This window comes from Microcaecilia unicolor, chromosome 11, assembly GCF_901765095.1.
Source record: "Microcaecilia unicolor chromosome 11, aMicUni1.1, whole genome shotgun sequence".
Lineage (NCBI taxonomy): Eukaryota > Metazoa > Chordata > Amphibia > Gymnophiona > Siphonopidae > Microcaecilia > Microcaecilia unicolor.
In genome coordinates, this window is record NC_044041.1 from 107,739,653 (window position 1) to 107,759,770 (window position 20,118).

At 43.2% G+C, this 20,118-nt stretch overlaps 1 protein-coding gene across 6 annotated transcripts in view; it reads right to left on the reverse strand.

The window, feature by feature from the left end:
- LOC115480807 (excitatory amino acid transporter 1-like) overlaps positions 1–20,118 on the reverse strand; it is a 216,673-nt gene that overhangs the window by 114,850 nt on the left and 81,705 nt on the right. For 2 of the 6 annotated variants that reach the window (XM_030219724.1, XM_030219725.1), the window contains one exon: positions 5,836–6,045. The exons of 3 other annotated variants lie outside the window; for them this stretch is intronic. The gene's annotated coding sequence lies outside the window, so the exon portion shown is untranslated. Of the gene's footprint in view, positions 1–5,835; positions 6,046–12,204; positions 12,245–20,118 lie in introns of those variants that run through there. One more of the 6 variants, XM_030219726.1, reaches the window with a different exon arrangement.

The window sequence follows — 20,118 nt, forward strand, 5'->3', positions numbered from 1 at the left end:
TTCTGCCCAGTGTGAGCGGCAGCCAAAAAAGCAAACAGGAATTATTAGGAGAGGGATGGGAAATAAGACCAAGAATATTACAATGTCTCTGTATCGCTCTATGGTGCAACCTCACCTTGAGTATTGCATTCAATTCTGGTCACCGTATCTCAAAAAAGATATAGCGGAATTAGAAAAGGTTCAAAGAAGAGCGACCAAAATGATAAAGGGATGGAACTCCTCCCACATGAGGAAAGGCTAAAGAGGTCTATAAAATCCCGAGTGGTGTAGAATAGGTAGTAATGAATCGATTTTTCACTCTTTCAGAAAGTACAAAGAATAAGGGAAGGTGAAAGACTAAGGGATGGCGAATAAGACCGAAAATACTATAATGCCTCAGTATCATTCCATAGTAAGACTGCACCTTGAGTATTGTGTTCAGTTCTGGTCGTCGTATCTCAATAAAGATATAGCAGTATTAGAAAAGGCTCAAAGAAGGGTGACCAAAATGATAAAGGGTATGGAACACCTCTCATATGAGGAAAGGCTAAAGAGGTTAAGACTCTTCAGCTTGGAAAAGAGATGGATGCGCGGAGACATGATTGAGGTCTATAAAATCCGGAGTGGTGTAGAATGAGTAGAAGTAAATCGATTTTTACATGTTCCAAAAGTATAAAGACTAGGGGACACTCAATGTAATTACATGGAAATACTTTCAAAACAAATAGGAGGAAATATTTTTTCACTCAATGAATAGTTAAGCTCTGGAACCTGTTGCCAGAGGATGTAGTAACAGCGGTTAGAGTATCTGGGTTTTAAAAAGGTTTGGACAAGTTCCTGGAGGAAAAGTCCATAGTCTGCTATTGAGATAGACATGGGAGAAGCCACTGCTTGCCTTGGGATTGGTAGCATGGAATGTTTCTACTAATTGGGTTTCTGCCAGGTACTTGTAACTTGGATTGGCCACTGTTGGAAGCATTCATCCTCTATTTCTATTTACAGTATGACGCCAATTATCAGAACGCTGATCAACCGGATGCCCAATTATCCAGACCAGCAGCTTATGTGTATCTGTCAGCATCGGAGTTCTTGCAAGTGAGTCAGCTGGTGCAGCGAGGGCTTTGGTGCTGCTACAGTGAGTGGGTCCTTGCACGTCGGGGAGGTGGGAGTGGATGGGTCAGTCTGATAGAGTGGAGCACCAGGAGTTTTTGTACTTGCAGTTTTTTGCAAGGTTATTTAATTTATTAATTTTTGAGTTTTTGCTGTATCGAGTACAGGTTTTTTTCCAGTCATCTGAATTTATGATTATCTGGACCACCCCCTGCAGTGGATGGTCCGGATAATCGGAATCGTACTGTACCATTTAAGAGGGCCAAAGTAGTTGTTAAATTCATGCAAAACAAGATTTAGCATGTGGATTGGTAGAAATTTAATGTGTGCCAAAATGCCACTTAGCAAGCGATGCAGAAAATTTTATCAGGCATGCAAAATATTGCCTCATTTGCATCTGATACTCCTTCATTTACATGTATGTACATGCAAATGTCATTTCAGGCTGATTTAGTGTACATGCTAGGAATTAGCATATGACATGCTATTTTTTTTTTAGCCTAGGATCAGGTTTTCATTGATTTGCTTGAAATCAGAGTATAAGTGCAGGATTGGAGATTAGCATGGTGCTCTCAGGTCACTAGCTATGTGCTCTGTCATCCCAAATGGAATAAATATATAAAGTGGTTGGAGGTTGAAAGGGACTGAGAAGCCTATCCATGGCTATAGTACATCTGCAAAAAAAAAACTCCACTGCCCCTTACAATTCACTGAATGCAGGTGGTGTGAGAAGTTTCCATAGCAACATTAATGATCAAAATGAAATAAGCCACAACTGGACTACTGAGCCCACATCTGAAGAAACAAAAAGCCATTCTAGGGATTATTATGTAGAGCTGTATATTAAAAATTGGTCTTCTTAATGACAAAAAATAGACATTTTTAATGATAAACACCTACTTACATCTGATAAGCAGATTATAAAGGAGCTTTGTTCTACTTCTTGGGAAGTGTAGAGGATAGAGAGGAAAGAAGAGCCCAGGAGGTTAGAAGGGCTCAAGACAATTTCTTTAGGGTTACGCATAAAGGGTAGATGGGAACATAGCCTAGAAGGTTACAAAGACACTGGGAAAGTCCCTGTTCAGTACTGGGAGAAAGGCAATTTTAAAAAATGAAATGAGGAGGCATGAAGGTGAAAGGGGATGATATACTTAGGAATAATCTAAGGAAATACTTCTTTACAGAAAGAGTGGTGGATGTATGGAACGGCCTCCCAGTGGAGGTAGTAGAGACGAAGACTGTATCTGATTCAAAAAAGCATGGGACAAGCACGTAGGATCTCATGAGGAGCTGGCTAAATGAAAGGTGGAGAAAGCAATGGGGCCAGATAGCATATATCCGAGGGTACTGAAAGAACTTAGGGAAGTTCTAGTGGCTCCACTGGCTGACCTTTGCAATGCTTTTCTACAATCGGGAATGGTCCCAGAGGACTGGAGACGAACAGATGTGTTCGCTCTCCACAAAAATGGAGGTAAGGAAGAGGTTAGGAACTACAGGCCAGTAAATCTGACTTCTGTGGTAAGTAAATTAATGGAAACATTTTTAAAACACAGAATAGTAAAGTTTTTGGAATCCAGAAGATTACAGGACCCGAGTCAACACAGTTTCACTAGAAGCATGTCTTGTCAGAGAAATCTGATTATTTTCTTTGACTGGATGACTAGAGATTGAGGGAGAGTGCTACATGTGGTGTACTTAGATTTTAGCAAAGCCTTTGGCACGGTTCTGCATAGATGATTAATAAATAAACTGAGTGCCCTCACTATGGGCCCTACAGTGACTGACTGGGTTAGGAACTGGTTGATTGGAAGGCAACAGAGGGGTAGTAGTGAATGGAGCTCATTCTGATAAAAAGGATGTTTACCAGTAGTATGTCACAAGGTTTGGTTCTTGGGCCAGTTCTTTTTAATATTTTTTTAAGCGATATTGCTGAAAAGCTGTCTAGTAAGGTTTGCCTCTTTGTGGATGATACTAAAATCTGCACTAGGGTAGACACCCATGATGGTGTGGATAGCATGAGGAAGGACTTAGCAAAGCTAGAGAAATGGATAGATTTAATGCTAAAAAGTGCAGGGTCATGTATTTGGGCTGCAAAACCCAGAAGGAACAGTACACTTTGGGGAGTGAAGAACTTCTGTGCACGAAAGAAGAGCAGGGCTTGGGTGTGATCATATGTGATGATCTTAAGATGGCCAAACAAGTAGAAAAGGCGATAGCAAAAGCAAGAAGGATGCTTGGGTGTATAGGGAGAGGAATGGCCAGTAGGAAGTGATGATGCCCATGTATAAGACTCTGGTGCGACTTCATTTAGGATATTGTGTACAATTCTGGAGACCACACCTTCAAATATATATAAACAGGATGGAGTTGGTCCAGAGGGTGGCTACTAAAAAGGTAAGTGGTGTTGGAGGAGGCAGAAGGCCTCTGAGGCGGAAGGCCTCAATTATTCAATGTACAGAATTAATTTTTCCATATTTCAGACAGAGAGGAATGAAGATTTCTCTCCTTCTGATCATGAGAAAAGTTATTGCTGGAATAGCAATTCACTCTACCCCTCCCCTCCTGCCCAGCCAGGTATTTTCTAACCTATCTGCCTAAGACTCCCCCATTAATGTGAACAGGTCCCCAGGGGAGTTCGGGAGATAAAATTCTTCCCCATGTCCTTTGAAAGGCCACTTCAAACCAAGAGAGAATGACCTTTTTTGTAACAGTGAGAGGAAAATAACAAATAACACTTTGCAGAGACTTCCCTCTCCGTATAAAACAATAAGATCAAACAAAACAGTGGTCTTCATCATAAAGAGTTTGGGGAAAGTCTTAAAGATCTCAATATGTATACTTTGGAAGAAAAGCAAGAGAGAAGAGATATGATAGAGACTTTACTTATGCGGCATCAAATCTCTTTCAACTGAATGCAAGCTCTGGAATGAGGGGGCATAGGATGAAGGTGAAAGGGTATAGACTCAAGTAACCTGAGAAAATACTTCTTCACAGAATGGGGTAATGAATTTGTGGAACAGTCTTCCGGTAGAAGTGGTGGAGACAAAAACAGTATTTGAATTTAAGACAGCTTGGAACAAGTACAAAGGATCTCTAAGGGTGTGATAGCAAGAGTAAATGGCATGGATAGGCAGACTGGATAGGCCATATGGTCTTTATCTGCCTACACTTGTCTATGGGGCTGATATTCAGACCACAAGAGTGAGCCTGCCTCCATCAGTAAGCGACGAACCAGGAAATTCAATGCTGTGCCTTATCCGGCCACCGGAATTGAATTTCCGTTTTTTTGGGGGGGGGGGGGGGGAGAGGGGGGTGGTCTGAACATAGACGGTTAAGCCAAATGTCATCAGCTGACCGGCTAAGTTATAGTAGCCAAAGATAGACCTGCTACTTAAGTGGGTCTATCTGGCCACTAAACTTAGTTGGTCAGCCAATATTGACGCTAACTGGCTATGTTGAGCGATATAGCCAATGACTGAGCTATCCACTACCTGCTAATATTCAGCCGAAATAGCCAGCTATCTCACGCTGAATATTAAAGCTTAGCCGGCTTTAGGCTATTTAACCGCCAGGAGCCATTCCTGGCCAGTTATATAGCGCTGAATATCGGGTGGTATGTTTCCAAGTTTCTAAAGGAGAGGATCGGATGGTAGATGGTATGAATGGGCAGACTAGATAGGTCATATGGTCTTTATCTGCCGCCACTCTCTATTTTTCGCTGTTTCTAAATGATCCACCACCAACTCTAAAAGAAACAGTTCCTTCTGCTTCTGAACAAGTCACTTAACCCAAGTACAAAATAAGTACCTGTATATAATATGTAAACTGCTTTGATTGTAACCATAGAAAGGAGGTATATCATATCCCATCCCCTTTCCTCTTTTTTTTCTCTGAAAATACAATTATATTTTTCATTTTCTCGTCTTTCATAATTCTGCCTTATTGTTATGTGACAAACTCTCTCTTCATGAATGATATACAGAGACCTTCTCATAGCCACCAGGCCTAAGAGGATGGGATGCCAGTGACTGACTGTGCCACAATAATAGTCACAGGCCTCTACAACTAGTGATTTGGAGGCAGACAGGAAGAACACTGCAGATCTGTAGGCACAACCACTGAACCAGAGGAAGTGGGGGTTGGGATAGGGAAGGGGGAACAAAGAACATATTTCTCCCCATGCTCATAGGACTTCCAGCACCTTCACCTACACCAGGATACTCAATTCCGGTCCTCAAGGTCCACAGGCAGGCCATGTTTTCAGGATATCCACAATGAATATGCATGAGAGAGATTTGCATACCAAGGAGGCAGTGCAGGCAAATCTCTCTCATGCATATTCATTGTGGATATCCTGAAAACCTGGCCTGCCTGTGGACCTTGAGGACCAGAATTGAGTAGCCCTGCCCTTTTCCCATCTTTGTGCCAGCTATTTCCAATATATCCTTCAATCCCAAGACATGATCAGCGATAGGTTCCCAGGCCAATTTTGAGCCCTGCTGCCTTCCTGCACAGAAATACAAACTGCTTTTCCTCTCTGAGTTCCTAAGGAGATGTTAATCAGCTTCCTTTCTTCCCAGAAAAGCTATCTTTACAAGCTGAACTGTTACTATCATAACAGGTGTGCATTCTCAGATTTGGGATTTTTTTTTACACTCTACACATATTTCTTGTTTTCCTGCCTCTTATTTTTGTTGCAAAGAAAAACCAAGCAGTGGAAATTAAAGAAATAAATACATGATTTACCTCGAACGGGAGACAGCAAGGATCGAGAGTCCAGAATCTGTAAGAGTGTGAAAATTTGCGGTGTGCAATAAATATGGCCCTCAAAAATCTTACTCTTCTCTTTCCGTCTCCTTTGTCCTTCCACTACTACAACAAAGAGCTCCCAGTGTTCCTTTCTAACGGGCTTCTCCTGCAATTTCCAGTTCCGAGCTCAGCTCACGTCTGCTCTGGCTAGAAGAGGGATGTAAAAAGCAGCATTATTACCAAAGTACATGCCAGGGGAAGGGGGCTGGGTGCAGTGAACAGGAGAAGGCTGGGGGAGTTATGACTCATTGTGGGAAAGCTAACTGCATATGTATAGCACCTCTGTGCAGGCTGTCTGTCTGGGAAGCAGGATCTGGTATTGATTGGTCTCCCCCTCTCTGAAAATAAGAGAAATCAAACCCAAAAGATGTGAAGCTATGGTTAGCGCCTGGTGGTACTTCCCTTTTCCTTTGCACCATATAGAAGAAATGTCCACAAAGCTTAAAGGGAAAATTCCTGCACTTCAAAAACATTGGGCTGCCACAATTAAATCACAGCAGAAAACATAATGGCAAATTCCTGGTCAGTTCTTTGAACTTCCTTTTTGGAACATGCTAAGAACATGTAAATAAACCCCATTCAAATATGATATGTGGATCTTGTCACTGCCACAGATTGAAACTGCCCAGGAATTCCCCAGCGAGCTTTTCTGAGATATCAGGTCCCTCTTAGTCTCTCCTTACTTCAGTGGTTCCCAAACACCATCCAGTCAAGTTTTCAAGATATCGTCAATGAATATTCATGAATTATATCTGAATGAACTGTGCCACTGCATGCAACTCTTAACTCATAAATATTCACTGACGATATCCTGAAAACCTGGCTGGCTGGGGTTCCCCGGGACACGTTTCATAACCACTACCTTACTGTATTCCCCAGTGTCCACACACCTCCCTTAGGGCTTCTTTTACAAAGCTGCGCTAACGATTCTCACATGGCAAATGAGAGGAAGCCTATAGGAATTGAATGGGCTTTCTCTCATTTGCCCCACCCAGAATCAGTAGAGCAGCTTTGTTAAAGAAACCCTTAGCTTTGCTCTGTGGACTAGGAGCCAACTTTTCAAAATTATTGGGGGTGCTAAGCCCAACAGAAATAACCCCTCCCTGGACACATACAAGGAATTCTTTCTTTTAAGATATTGCCCTATGTCCTTAACCAAGAATGGGATAGATAATTGTACTCTTTTCAATCTGGTCATACACCAAAAAATGTCCTCTCAATTTTATATATGACACACAAGGACAGAGTGAGGATTTTACTAAAAGAAGGGTGCAAATAGTGCAGTGTATCATTACTTCTCTACTCCATCCCCCCTCGCCCTCCCTAAAAATGTTGTTCAGCCTTTTGTTTTTTCATTTTGCTCAACTGTTATTTTTGTTGCATTTTTTTTAGTGCATGCTATTTGGAAATAGTGTCCACTATTAAGAACATGAAAAGCAAAAATTTTAAAAATCCAAATTTCAAATGGATTTCTTTTATGAAATAAGCAGTTTTGTTGAATTTCTCATTGTGTTTCAAAGCAAATGCACATCTGTAAACTCTCTCCCTCTTAAATTTCTTTCTATTTCCTCCTAATAGGCCTCTCTTTTCCCTTAGATCAGTGCTTCTCAGCCCAATCCTCAGGGCACACCTGGACAGCCAGGTTTTCAAGATATCCACAATGAGATAGATTTGTATGCACTGCTTCCTTGTTATGCAAATCTATCTCATGCATATTCATTGTGGATATCTTGAAAACCCAACAGATGGGTGTGGTTGTTTTCCATATCCTCATTCCTCAGGTTCCTTTCCATCTTCCCCTTCCTCATCAAATTTCTCTCTATTTTCTCATTCCCAGGTTCCTCTCCATTTCCACCTCCTATCTTTCAGGGGAACAGTACTGTAGGCAGAGCAGCAGGCCAGCAGAGTGAGGACATTCCAGGCAGTTCTTACTTCATAGTGTTTGCATCTCGGGGAGATGTTGCTGGAAGACTGGGAGTGTGAGGAATCTTTGCCCAATCTAAATAAATCCATAGCTTTGCACAGGAATAATGTAATCTAGTGCATCCCTCTGGTTTCAGTACAATTGTAAAGGTGGTGAGGACAAAATCAGTAACAATTCAAAAAGGTGTGGAATAAACACAGAGGATCTCTACATAGCAAGAGGATGGAATCAAAGCAAAATAAATGGCATGGAGGGGTATAGATACAATCCTAAACAAAGGCATAGAAGAAGTAACCTATATTTTCTGCATAGAGCTGCAGGTACGACTCTAGCAACCTTGCTGGGCAGATTAAATGGACCAGCTGGTCTTTGCCATCTTTTCACAACCTTTCACAATCCTCAACCCTAAATCATAAAATTGACAGCTGATAAAGCTGCCTGCATATCAGTAGATTAAGAAGCTCATTTTCAAATTAGAAAAACATCCAAAAAGCAGTATAAAGTGACAGATGAACGGGGGGGGGGGGGGGGGGTTGCCAAAACATCCAAATCTCTATTTTTGAAACTCATTTTTAAGATGATTTTCTATGCAGTTCGTATGCAATACATTCAAATCACAAGAGGAGCATGTTGGGGCAGGATTTGGGTGTTCCTAAAATTTGCACATTTTTTCTGCCATAATGGAACAAAACAAAAGCATGCAGGGCTCAAAGTTAGACATTTTGGGCTAGACCTGTTTCAATCACGACTAAGTCACAAAAAGGTGCCCTAAATGACCACTGAAGGGATTAAGGAATGAACCCCACCCCCTTACTCCCCCAGTGGTCTTGTTGCCAGATAGAAAAAAAATTCCCAGTCCAATCCGCACCTGAAAGGAGCCCAAAATAGCCCAAGCTCAATCTGCGATTCCGCACCCGAAAGGTGCCCATAATAGCTCAACCTCTCTAAGCAGCAGGGGAGAGTTGCTCTTCTCTTGCTGAAATCCCACGTGCTCACTGCTCTGCTCGCCGATCCTGCCGCCTCTCGCAGGGCTGATGATGAGTCATCGGCTGATGACCTCATCACCCACCTCACCCTCCTATTGGTCGAATTTGGAGCCAGAATGAGGCTTGAGATGCACCAAGCCTCATTCCAACACCAAATTCAACCAATAGGAGATGGAGATGGAAACAGCCCCCCAAAAAAACGCAACCAGCAACCACCCGCAGACAACTTATTAAAGGAGCCCAACTGTGCAGGAAACCAGCGGAGTTGGTAACTTGAAACAGTACATACCAGCCCGTATGACAGCTTCAGGTGTTATGGCCAGGCCTATTAGAGCAACAAGCAAGTCACTGAAGTAGCCTAGTGGTCGGTGCAGTGCATTATACAGAAGGAAACCCAGACCCATATTCCACTCTGTTATACTTGTGGTGGAAAGTGTGAGCCGTCCAAAATCCACCAAAAACCTACTGTACCCACATATAAATGACAACTGCAACCATAAGGGCTATTGTAGTTGTGTACAGTTGGGTATACTAGGTTTCTGGTGGGTTTTGGAGGGCTCATCATACAATATAAGGGGGTAATGGTGAGATGTGTACCTAGGACCTTTTATATGAAGTCCACTGCAGTGCCCCTCTAGGGTGATCCACTGCTCTGCTGGGATGTGGCTTGTCAACTAAGAATGCTGCCCCTCCCCCCATACTTCTCAATGGCTTGTTTTTGTGCATTTTTCCCTTTAACTTTTTTTCCCCCGAAAATGGTCCAAAAAGATAGACACACTGAGCACAAAAACATCTAACAAATGTGTTTTTCTGGTTCAAAAATTGCTATGTTCACCACTTGATTTTTGGGCATTTTCAGTAAAACATCCAAAATCGGATTTAGACAACGAAAATGCCCCTCCTCATTCATCAATTGTGCCACCCTGTCATGGAGGAACAGTCTAATGATTAAAGCAGCCACCTACGACCCTGGAAAGACAATGTTCAAGTCCTACTGCTGCTCCTAGTGTTCTATAGTAAGTCTCTGAATCTCCCCATTGACTCAGGTACAAACTTAAACTACAAATCCTGTAGGACAGGAATATACCTGCAGTACATGAATGTAACTCACCGTGAACTACTAAGAAACAGTATGACCTAAGTCCAAACGCCTTTCATCATGGAATCTGTAAGTACACAGTACCCACAAAATGATATCTATGATCAGCCTTTCATCATGCTGCAGTGAGATCGACAAACCCTATATTTTGAGGTGATTGTTAGGCAGTAGCAAAATGGCGGGCTTCATGGATCAGACCACACTGCAATCTTTTTCTGTTCTAAGCAAAAATAATGTTCCTTGTATCCTGGTGCCAGCTATCCAAAACTTGAATTAAACTCATTAAAAAATTTGCACTTCTAGCACAGAGGAGCAGAAGGGGCGAAGAGGAATGGACACTAACATAGATCGTTAGATGTGAATTTCTGCAATATCTGTATTTTTTAATAAAATACAAGTATTTGGAAGCACCAAAGCTGTATTTTACCTCACTGGAGGTCCAATTCTACATCTTTTGATCATGCACTTGTTTAAGCTAAACAACAGTCACTGGATGCATACTGGATACACATGCTTACAGTGTCCCCATGCTAACACTGATCTGACCGTCAGGGAGGAGGGGAGGCAAAGGAAATCTGTTTGTAAAATGTGCTACTCTGCTACCACTTTTACCAAGGCAATGTCCTGTATTCTGGGATGCTTTGGTGGTTGGTCCACCCAGTTTATGTTAATTATAAAAGTCACAAAATCATTGGAAAGGAATGCCATTAAATTGACAGGAAAGAATACACATCCAACCCTAAAAGGTAAAAGGGGTAGAGAGAGGAAAAGGTGGGGGGAGAGAATTGCTCACTGAGGTTATGAACTTACTGATCCATAAAGCTAGGTTGAAATAAATTCTTTTTAAATGAGATTTAAATTTTGAATATGAAATTTACGATCTAACATAGCTAAGGAGGTCATTCCATAGTTTTGGGTGAGATAGAAGAATGCAGATGTTCTAGTGCTTTCATAGTGGGCTTTCTTTAGAGCAGGGAAAGTAAAATGGTGACCATCTAGAAAGCATAAAGAGTGAGGAGGTGTGTATAGAACAATCACATTTGACAAATAGGAACGAGTTCCCAAGTGATAGGCCTTAAAGAACCATCATCTGTGTACTTAGGTCATATTCAATAAACAGCATGCGCACATGTGATACACAACACATGCACCCAAATGTACACCTAGAAAAAGAGCACCTAAATGGTGGAGAAGATGTCTTTTTTTGATCTGAAGCTTTGCTAGTTGTGTTGCTGGTTGAGACTCAGTGTGTCCTCTGGCCTCACTCTTCCTCTAACTTAATTGTAACATAGTAGATGATGGCAGAAAAAGACCTGCACGGTCCATCCAGTCTGCCCAACAAGATAAACTCTTATGTGCTACTTTTTGTGTATACCTTACCTTGATATGTATCTGCCATTTTCAGGGCACAGACCGTAGAAGTCTGCCCAGCACTAGCCTCGCCTCCCACCACCGGCTCTGCCACCCTATCTCGGCTAAGCTTCTGAGGATCCATTGCTTCTGAACAGGATTCCTTTATGTTTATCCCACACATGTTTGAATTCCGTTACCGTTTTCTTCTCCACCACCTCCCACGGGAGGGCATTCCAAGTATCCACCACTCTCTCTGTGAAAAAATACTTCCTGACATTTTTCTTGAGTCTGCCCCCCTTGAATCTCATTTCATGTCCTCTAGTTCTACCGCCTTCCCACATGTTCAGGTCAGCATGTCTCTCCTCATACGTCTTGTAACGCAGATCCCATACTATTCTTGTAGCTTTTCTTTGCACCGCTTCAATTCTTTTTACATCCTTAGCAAGATACAGCCTCCAAAACTGAACACAATACTCCAGGTGGGGCCTCACCAACGACTTATACAGGGGCATTAAAACCTCTTTTCTTCTGCTGGTCACACCTCTCTCTATACAGCCTAGCAGCCTTCTAGCTACGGCCACCGCCTTGTCACACGTCGCCTTCAGATCCTCAGATACTATCACCCCAAGATCCCTCTCCCCGTCCGTACATATCAGACTCTCACCGCCTAACACATACATCTCCCATGGATTTCTACTCCCTAAGTGCATCACTTTGCATTTCTTCACATTGAATCTTAATTGCCAAACTTTAGACCATTCTTCTAGCTTCCGCAGATCTTTTTTCATGTTTTTCACTCCCTCCGGGGTGTCCACTCTGTTACAAATCTTAGTATCATCTGCAAAAAGGCAAACTTTACCTTCTAACCCTTCGGCAATGTCACTCACAAATATATTGAACAGAATCGGCCCCAGCACCAATCCCTGAGGCACTCCACTACTCACCTTTCCCTCCTCCGAGCGAATTCCATTAACCACCACCCTCTGGCATCTGTCCATCAACCAGTTCCTAATCCAGTTCACCACGTCGGGTCCTATCTTCAGCCTGTCAAGTTTATTCAAGAGCCTCCTGTGGGGAATCATGTCAAAAGCTTTACTGAAAACCTGCTACTTCTCTGCTCTCCCTAAACCCTCACAGCAAGCAAAAAGGTGGAAGACACCAAAGACTGATCCAAGAATGACCAATAAGTCCAAAAGCTCGAACTTTCCAAAACCAACAGTTTATTCTCTAATGATGAAATACAGGACGCGTTGATATCTATGACCCAAGTCACTGGAGAATAAACTGCTGTTTTTGGAAAGCTGTTGGAGCCCTTGAACTTATTGATCATCCTTGGATCATCCTTTGGTGTCTTCCACCTTTTTGCTTGCTGTTTGTGTTCTATGGAAGTTCTGTTCCCCCCCCCCCCTCTTTTTGGGGGGCCCTTTTGCCATGTAAGCATCTACAAGCACCCAACGAAGGCCAAAATGGAGTTACCGCCCGGCTCTTGCAGTAATTTCATTTTTGGCGCACGTCCGATATGCGTGTCAAGTGACATTTGGCATGCGTAGGTCATTACCGCTCGGTTACCGCATGAGTCTTTACCGCTAGGTCAATGGCTCGCGGTAAGGTCTCAGATCCAAAATGGACACATGGCAATTTTGATTTTGCCGCACGTCCACTTTCAGCAAAAAAAAAAAGCCCTTTTTTACAGGCGTGCTAAAAAAATGGATCGGCCCGCACCCAAAACCCATGCCTACACTACCGCAAGCCATTTTTCAGCGTGCCTTAGTAAAAGGACCCCTTTGTTATTTTTGCTCTCTTGACCCTAAACAGCCCCAATAATTCCTACTCTGCTCATTTTTGTCCCTTACAAGCAAACACTCTCTTCACCCCTCTAACCATCTTTCCCTCCTCTTCCCTCTTCAGCCCCTCCCCCATCTCACTGTGCAACCAATAATGTATATGTTTGTGCATTTGTGTGTCCATCTACCATTGTCTGTGAGAGTGTAACTATCTGCGTGTGTGTAGTCCTGCACCATAGTTGGTGCTAGATATGGCATTATTGTCAGTGATCACTGCATATCTGTGTTGATGATCACAGGCTGTTATTGGTAGTGAGTACAAGCAAGAGAGAATGCAGGAAGTTGCTCCTGTGGGTCTTTGCTCCCAAAAGAGAGAGGTCACACAGAATAAATTTAGGAGAGGATGAGAGCTCGCAAGACAGAACCCCATTGTTCTGAAAAGGGAACACCATAGCATACACAGAGGCTTCTGTTTGGTGCCAAGGATTAAGTCCAAAGTACTGAGGAATCATAAGGTGGGCCGACTCGGAGTGAGGAGATAAAGATGAGAGCAAGGACAGTAAGGATTGGGTATTAACTGATGCATAGCTCACAAGTGCACAGTGAAAGAGAGCACTTATCAACTCTCACCTGATCTGCTTTCTGCAGGGTAAGGCTGACTGACTCCTGCAATGGATATCTTAGTCACGGATGGCAAGGGCTTCCCTCACAACGGGGTGAAAGATATTGTGTTGCCAGGGTCCATATGGAAGGCAACTTCTGTGAGGCTGTGCCCGCATGATCTCACCATTTATAGTTAAGGTCCTCAGCATCTCTCTTTTGTTGATAACATAGCACTGAGGTAGTGCCAGATATTAATTGTTTCATTGGTGCAGACTCTAGCTCCATACAACACATCATAGTGCCCCATTACCTCCAGCTTAAGGAGTCTCTGCTCACCTTAGCAGGTGTAGCTTTCTCAGTCCAGCTCTCCTTCTCTGTGACATGATAACAATGTAAGAGAATAGATTAAGCATGCTCACACCTATTCTATAAGGGTGCATATAAATTAGTTGCAATCAGATGCGCACCTGGCCAACAAATAAGCACTCAGCTTTTAGGCCCCCAAAAATTACAGAATAGGTTGCAAAATTGCATTTCTCAATACAGCACCCAAATGTCGGTGTGATGGTGTGCAACTGTGATGCAGGGCAGGATTAATACTTTGTTGGGCCCTATGCAAACAAGTGCAGAGCTGTGGCCAGGGTAACAAACACTGTAGGCCAAAGGTTCCCAGACTTTTTCAGTTCACGGCACCCTTAGTGTCTGAGAAATTTTTTGCGGTGCATCCCCCCCCCCCCCCCCCCCCCCGGCCAAACAGGTCTCCACCGCCCCAGGCCACACAGGTCTCTACAGTGCCCCCCTGCTACACATCATGTCCAATATTTCTCCCCCTGCACCATCTCTCCCTTCCCTCCACACTATGTCCAACACTTGGAGTGGAGGAGTGGCCGGGAATACTATGGGCATCTACACGGTTAGTGTGCACTAAAAACACTAGTGCACCTTTGTAAACAGGGGCCTAAATTCACCATGTTTATCCCCTATCTAAATTCCTGTAACTTTATCTCATCTATTGACATGTTCCACCCTTGTGCTGTCTATTAAGATGTTTTAATGTGTGTCGTGTTGACATTGGAAGTATCATACTATGTTATAGTGTGTACTATTTGATTGGGGTTTTTTTTACTGCTGTTATCACTTATTGCTATGTCTAGGTCATACCTGCTGTACAGTTCCTTGGGTGAATTTCTTCAAAAAGGCAATAAACATTTGGAAACAAAATATATTGTCAGGTTAGCAAATAAATGATTAGTAAAGTTCACTTTCCTTGAAATATGATTTACTGCAGATACAGTGTTCTTGCTTAAGAGGGCAGCCTTTCCCACCCAGACAACCTAAAGAAAGTTATCTTCTATTGTTATAAGTACAAGCTGGCTATATTTGAGACCTGATGCTTAATGGCTCTGGAGCAAGTTGGTTATCTCACTGGTTCTACTTCCTTCCAGTACAAGATGTGCTGACTGAAAACAGATACTCAGTTTCAGTGCTGAAAGTCTGTTTGCAGGTAGGATAAACCGATTACAATCCTACACTCTATACTGCATCCTTGTAACTACGATCCCCTTGAATGGGGACCTAATGGCGATATCCATTATTGGCCAAGATCACACAATACCACGCTCCTCCTCGTGAAACATCATAAAGATTTCTAGCACAAAGCACAGTCAGGAAATGAAACAGGATAACCAAAATGACCACGTGTCACTGCAGTTCGTACAGTAAGATTTGTCCACGTAAAATATGCTGGGCAAAGTGAAAGAAAGTAGAAAGTTTGTTAACACAAGCTCACACACTGAAGTGGAACACATATGTTATACTGTAAACATTTATGCAGGAATGGAGCCAAAGTTCTTTTTCTAATTACAGGAGCTTGGCAGCGGAAGTGAAGCAGAATCTCTTGTTTGGAGGGGGGAGGGGGCGATAAACCAAGGTTTTGCAAGCACTTGTTCATAGCACTGTGATGCAGCCCTCCAAAAGACAGCTCCCAAAGTTAGAGTGAGACTCCCTTCTGCAAGACAGGTTGCGCCTTTCAAACAGGTGCAACAGCCCAAGTTCACTATACATCACCCTAGCCTCTACTCAAGTTTTCCTATAGTCTAGAAGCATCCAACACTTACATGTATATCAAAGGAAAGATATAAACAGGATGGAGTCGGTCCAGAGGGCGGCTACGAAATTAGTAAGCGGTCTTGAATGCAAAAATTATAGGGACAGGCTTATGAACCTCAACATGTATACGCTGGAAGAGAGGAGGGAGAGAGGAGACATGATAGAAACGTTTAAATATCTCAAGGGCATTTATGTACAGGAAGAGAGCCTTTTTCAAATGAAGGAGAGCTCTGGAATGAGGGGGCATAGGACAAAGTTGAGAGGGAACAGCCTTAGGAGTAACCTAAGGAAGTATTATTTCACAGAAAGGGTGGTGGAGGCGTGGAATGGCCTCCCGGTGGAGGTGGTGGAGTCGAGGACTGTTCCAGAATTTAAAAAGGCATGGGATAAGCATGTGGGATCGGTTAGGAACAGGAAGAATTAGGGGTTACAGAGGATGGGCAGACTGAATGGGCCATATGGCCTTTATCTGCTGTCATGTTTCTGTGTTTCTAAACGACATTGCATAAGTTGGCATTCGACTGGGTCATGCAGTACATGATGTCATTTGTGGTATCATCACTGCCACAGATGAATCAGGTGCTACAGACCCTTTTACCAAACTACGGCAAAAGGGGACCGGCACTGGCGTCGGCACGTGTTTTCCACGCGCGTCGAGGCTCCCTTTTACCGCAGGTGGTAAAAGGGAAGTCTCACCTCCCTGCAGGAAATGGCCATGCAGTAAGTAAAGCACTTGTTGCGCGGCCATTTCGGGGGGCAGCCCTTACCGCCAACCACTGAGGTGGCGGTAAGGGCTCCTGTGTTAACCTGGCGGTAACCAGGCAGCACGCGGCACTGACTGATTACCGCCAGGTACACTCCAGCGCTACAAAAATAAATACATTTTTGTAGCGCTGAAAATGACGGCGCACTAGGGGTGGAAGTACCGCCAGGCTGCTGTAGTAGCCCGGGGGTACTTCCTGTATAGCGAGCGGTAAGCCCGCATTGGGCTTACCACCGCTTAGTAAAAGGATATAAAGATATGGCCACTCCAGTTACAGAAAACAAAAGAAAAGCAGAAGTTATCCCCCTTAGTAAAAAGGCACAAACACAAAGAAAAGGGGGGTAGACCAATGTAGTTCCAAAACAAGTGGTTTATAAAAATTAACTTGATGCAGAACTGCGATTCGGCGCCACATCCGCCTGCCTCAGGAGTCAATTATACAGTCCCAGCAAGTCCTGCTTGTCTTGTAAGACATGCTGGTTTCCCTGAGCAACTTGAACTTTTACGCTCTTTCATGTTTTGGTTTTACAGTGCTTTTGATGCTGCGTTAGTGGATGTATTCTGTGCAATATTTATCTGCATTTACCAACCCTGAGACTGTATAATTGACTTCTGAGGCAGGCGCATGTGGCACCGAAACGCAGAGCTGCGTAGAGTCATTTTTAGCCAATAAACCACTTGTTTTGGAATTACATTGGTCTACCCCCTTTTCTTTGTGTTTACTCCAGTTACAGGAAATATTCCAGATTTGAGCAGGGACTGTCTTTCTTCTGTGTTTGTACAGCGCTGCGTACACTTTGTAGCGCTCTAGAAATGTTAAATAGTAGTAGTAGTAGTAGTAGTAGTAATGACAGGAACTGATACCTCATCAAGGGGTCCTTTCACTAAGGCACACTAGAAAGTAGCCAGCGATGCGATTAGCGCGTGGGTTTGCCACGCACTCCGGCTATTTTCTAGCACAGCTGAAAAATGGTGGTAGTTGGGGGGAGGTTTATAGGCCAGCTGCTAATTTTCCCATTAGTGAATGGCCATTACTGCAGGGAACCCTTACTGCCACCTATTTAGGAAACAGTAAGGGCTCCGGCCCTTCTCCTATGCTAACCGGGTAGCATGCGGTAATGTGCCCATGCTACCTAATTAGCACAGGCACACCTACTTTCTGCCCCCCAACACACCTCTCGTGGCAAAAAATTTTAAATATGTTTTTTTTACCGAGGGAGTAGCGCGCGCTGCTGCTCAAACTACTGTGGGGCACCTCAGCGCATCCCCCAGTCGTGCCCTTTTACCGCACGGTAGGCCCACTTTAGGCCTACCATGCCTTAATAAAAGAGCACCCAACCAACCACCTTATCTGAGTTCCCTGGTTAGTCACTATACCCCTAGGAGACTTTTAAGATTGATGCAGGATTTCAGAAGGGTAGTTCCTCATGTAGCAAAAGTACTTTGGGAAGTAACACATAAGACAGCCATCTCTGGTTAACCCCTCCATTTGGAATGGGCTACCTAAACATATTAGGGGCCCTTTTCCTAAGCCACCTACGTGCACTGAATACATGCCAAATTGGAGTTACCACCCGGTTACCACATGGCCCTTGCGGTAATTTCAATTTTGGTGCGCATCCGCTAAGCGCATCTACTTCTTCTTGTGTATACCTTAACTTGATTTGTATCTGCCATTTTCAGGACACAGACCGTAGAAGTCTTGCCCAGCACTAGCCCCACCACCCAAACACCAGCCCCGCCTCCCAATCTCGGCTAACCTTTCTCAAGTGGCTCTCCTCTCTGTATTGTTATTACTTATGAACTGTTCTGAAAAATATTTTTTATTTTCTGGCGCGAAGTGGCATTTGACACACGTAGGTCATTACTGGCCAGATTTTTTAGTGCAATTTTGATTTTGTCACACGTCCATTTTCGGCAAAAAAATAAGGGGGGCCTTTTTTTTACAGGCGAGCTAAAAAAAATGGATCGGCGCACACCCAAAACCCGCGCCTACACTACCGCAAGCCATTTTTCAGCGCGCCTTTGTAAAAGGACCCCTTAGAGCTGAAGAAAATTTGAAAAAGTTTAGGGCCCTGTTTACTAAGCCGCGCTATAGGCACACAAACTTTTTAGCGTGCCCCACAGGAATATAATGGGTGTCTCTAATGTTAGCGTGTGCTAAACATTTAGCACTGCTTAGTAAAAAGGGCCCTTAAAGTGCTAGTAAAATCTTTTTATTTTAATTTAGTGTTTGATATTCAGTTGGAGGATGAGGAAAAGGTATATTAGCATCTTTGTAAACACTGATCCAGTAAGTTTGTCTTAAAAACATGTTTTTTTGCATTGTATATATGATGTAATCTTGGTCTAAATGTGATAGCTCTTTCCTATTACCTTATGGAGTTTTTTTCTTATTTGATTTCTTTTGTGTATTTTGACATTGTGAACTGCCTAGATCCTTCTACTGGCAGTATATTAAATTTTTAACAAACAAACATCCCTCAGGGAATGGGGGGGGGGGGGGGGGTTATTACCGTTTGTAGCATGTGCTTTTGAAACATTGCAAGATGTTAAGAGTGATCAGAAGGTTGTTTTTTTCTAAAACGGATCCTTTACAAGCCCACATATGTCGACAGATGTCTGCAAGTAAAGTTAGCTTTTTTTTTTTTCTTTCTGTTTCATTATTTGTATAATGTTTGGCTTAATGCTATATACTCAAACAAAAGATAAAGGAAATTTTCCTAGTCTACTTAAGTCAGTTCACAGGTGGATTTGACAGGTGCTGAAATGTACCATGTTGGAACTAAGCCACAACACTGAAATTAGTAATCCTGATCTGCAGAAAAATGGCTCAGGATCGTCAGTGCCCGAAAACTAGGCTACGATGAAAGAGCACTTCTTCCTTCATCCCAGCAGTTCTTTCTGACAGATGGTATTGGTTCAGACTTGTCCCTCCTATTTATTTAAGACCTTTTTTTTAAGGTATTTTTTTGAAATTAGAATTCCAAACAAACTGAGGAAAATCAGGAAATCTCAATAAGAAAAAATATTAGAAAAAAAAACCAAATTACACGCATTAAAAAATAAGAAGCCCATATTCTGGAGAAAAATGACAAAATATTATATAACATAAAGGAAATCCAAGTCAGATGTAAGAGAAACCAAATCCTCCACCCCTCCCTGACACCTACAAAGTGGTATATAATCTAGACTGCTAAAACTCTAGCAATAAACAAAATCATCTAGTGTGGTCAAGTAAAGATTTTACCAAATGCATAGAATCCCAGAACACATACCCCCCCCCCCCCCTCCTCTGGCCGATATGTCGCCAGCTAAATTATCCCCAGATATTCAATGAGGCTGAATATCTGCCGGGACCTACATAAAGGGATATCAGATCCCACCTCCCACTCCAAATCTGATCCCCCTCTCGTCCCTGCAATATGTCAAGACCCTCTCCTAGCTCCTCCCCCCACCAACAGAAGCCCCACCCTCATAGACATCCCAAATCCTCTCCCAGACTCCCCCTCAAGTCTCAGTAGCCCCCCCCCCCCCCCAACTTTGTTGGCAGTCCAGTAGCTAAGCAGGGTAGGAGCAAACCCCATTCACTCCTGCCT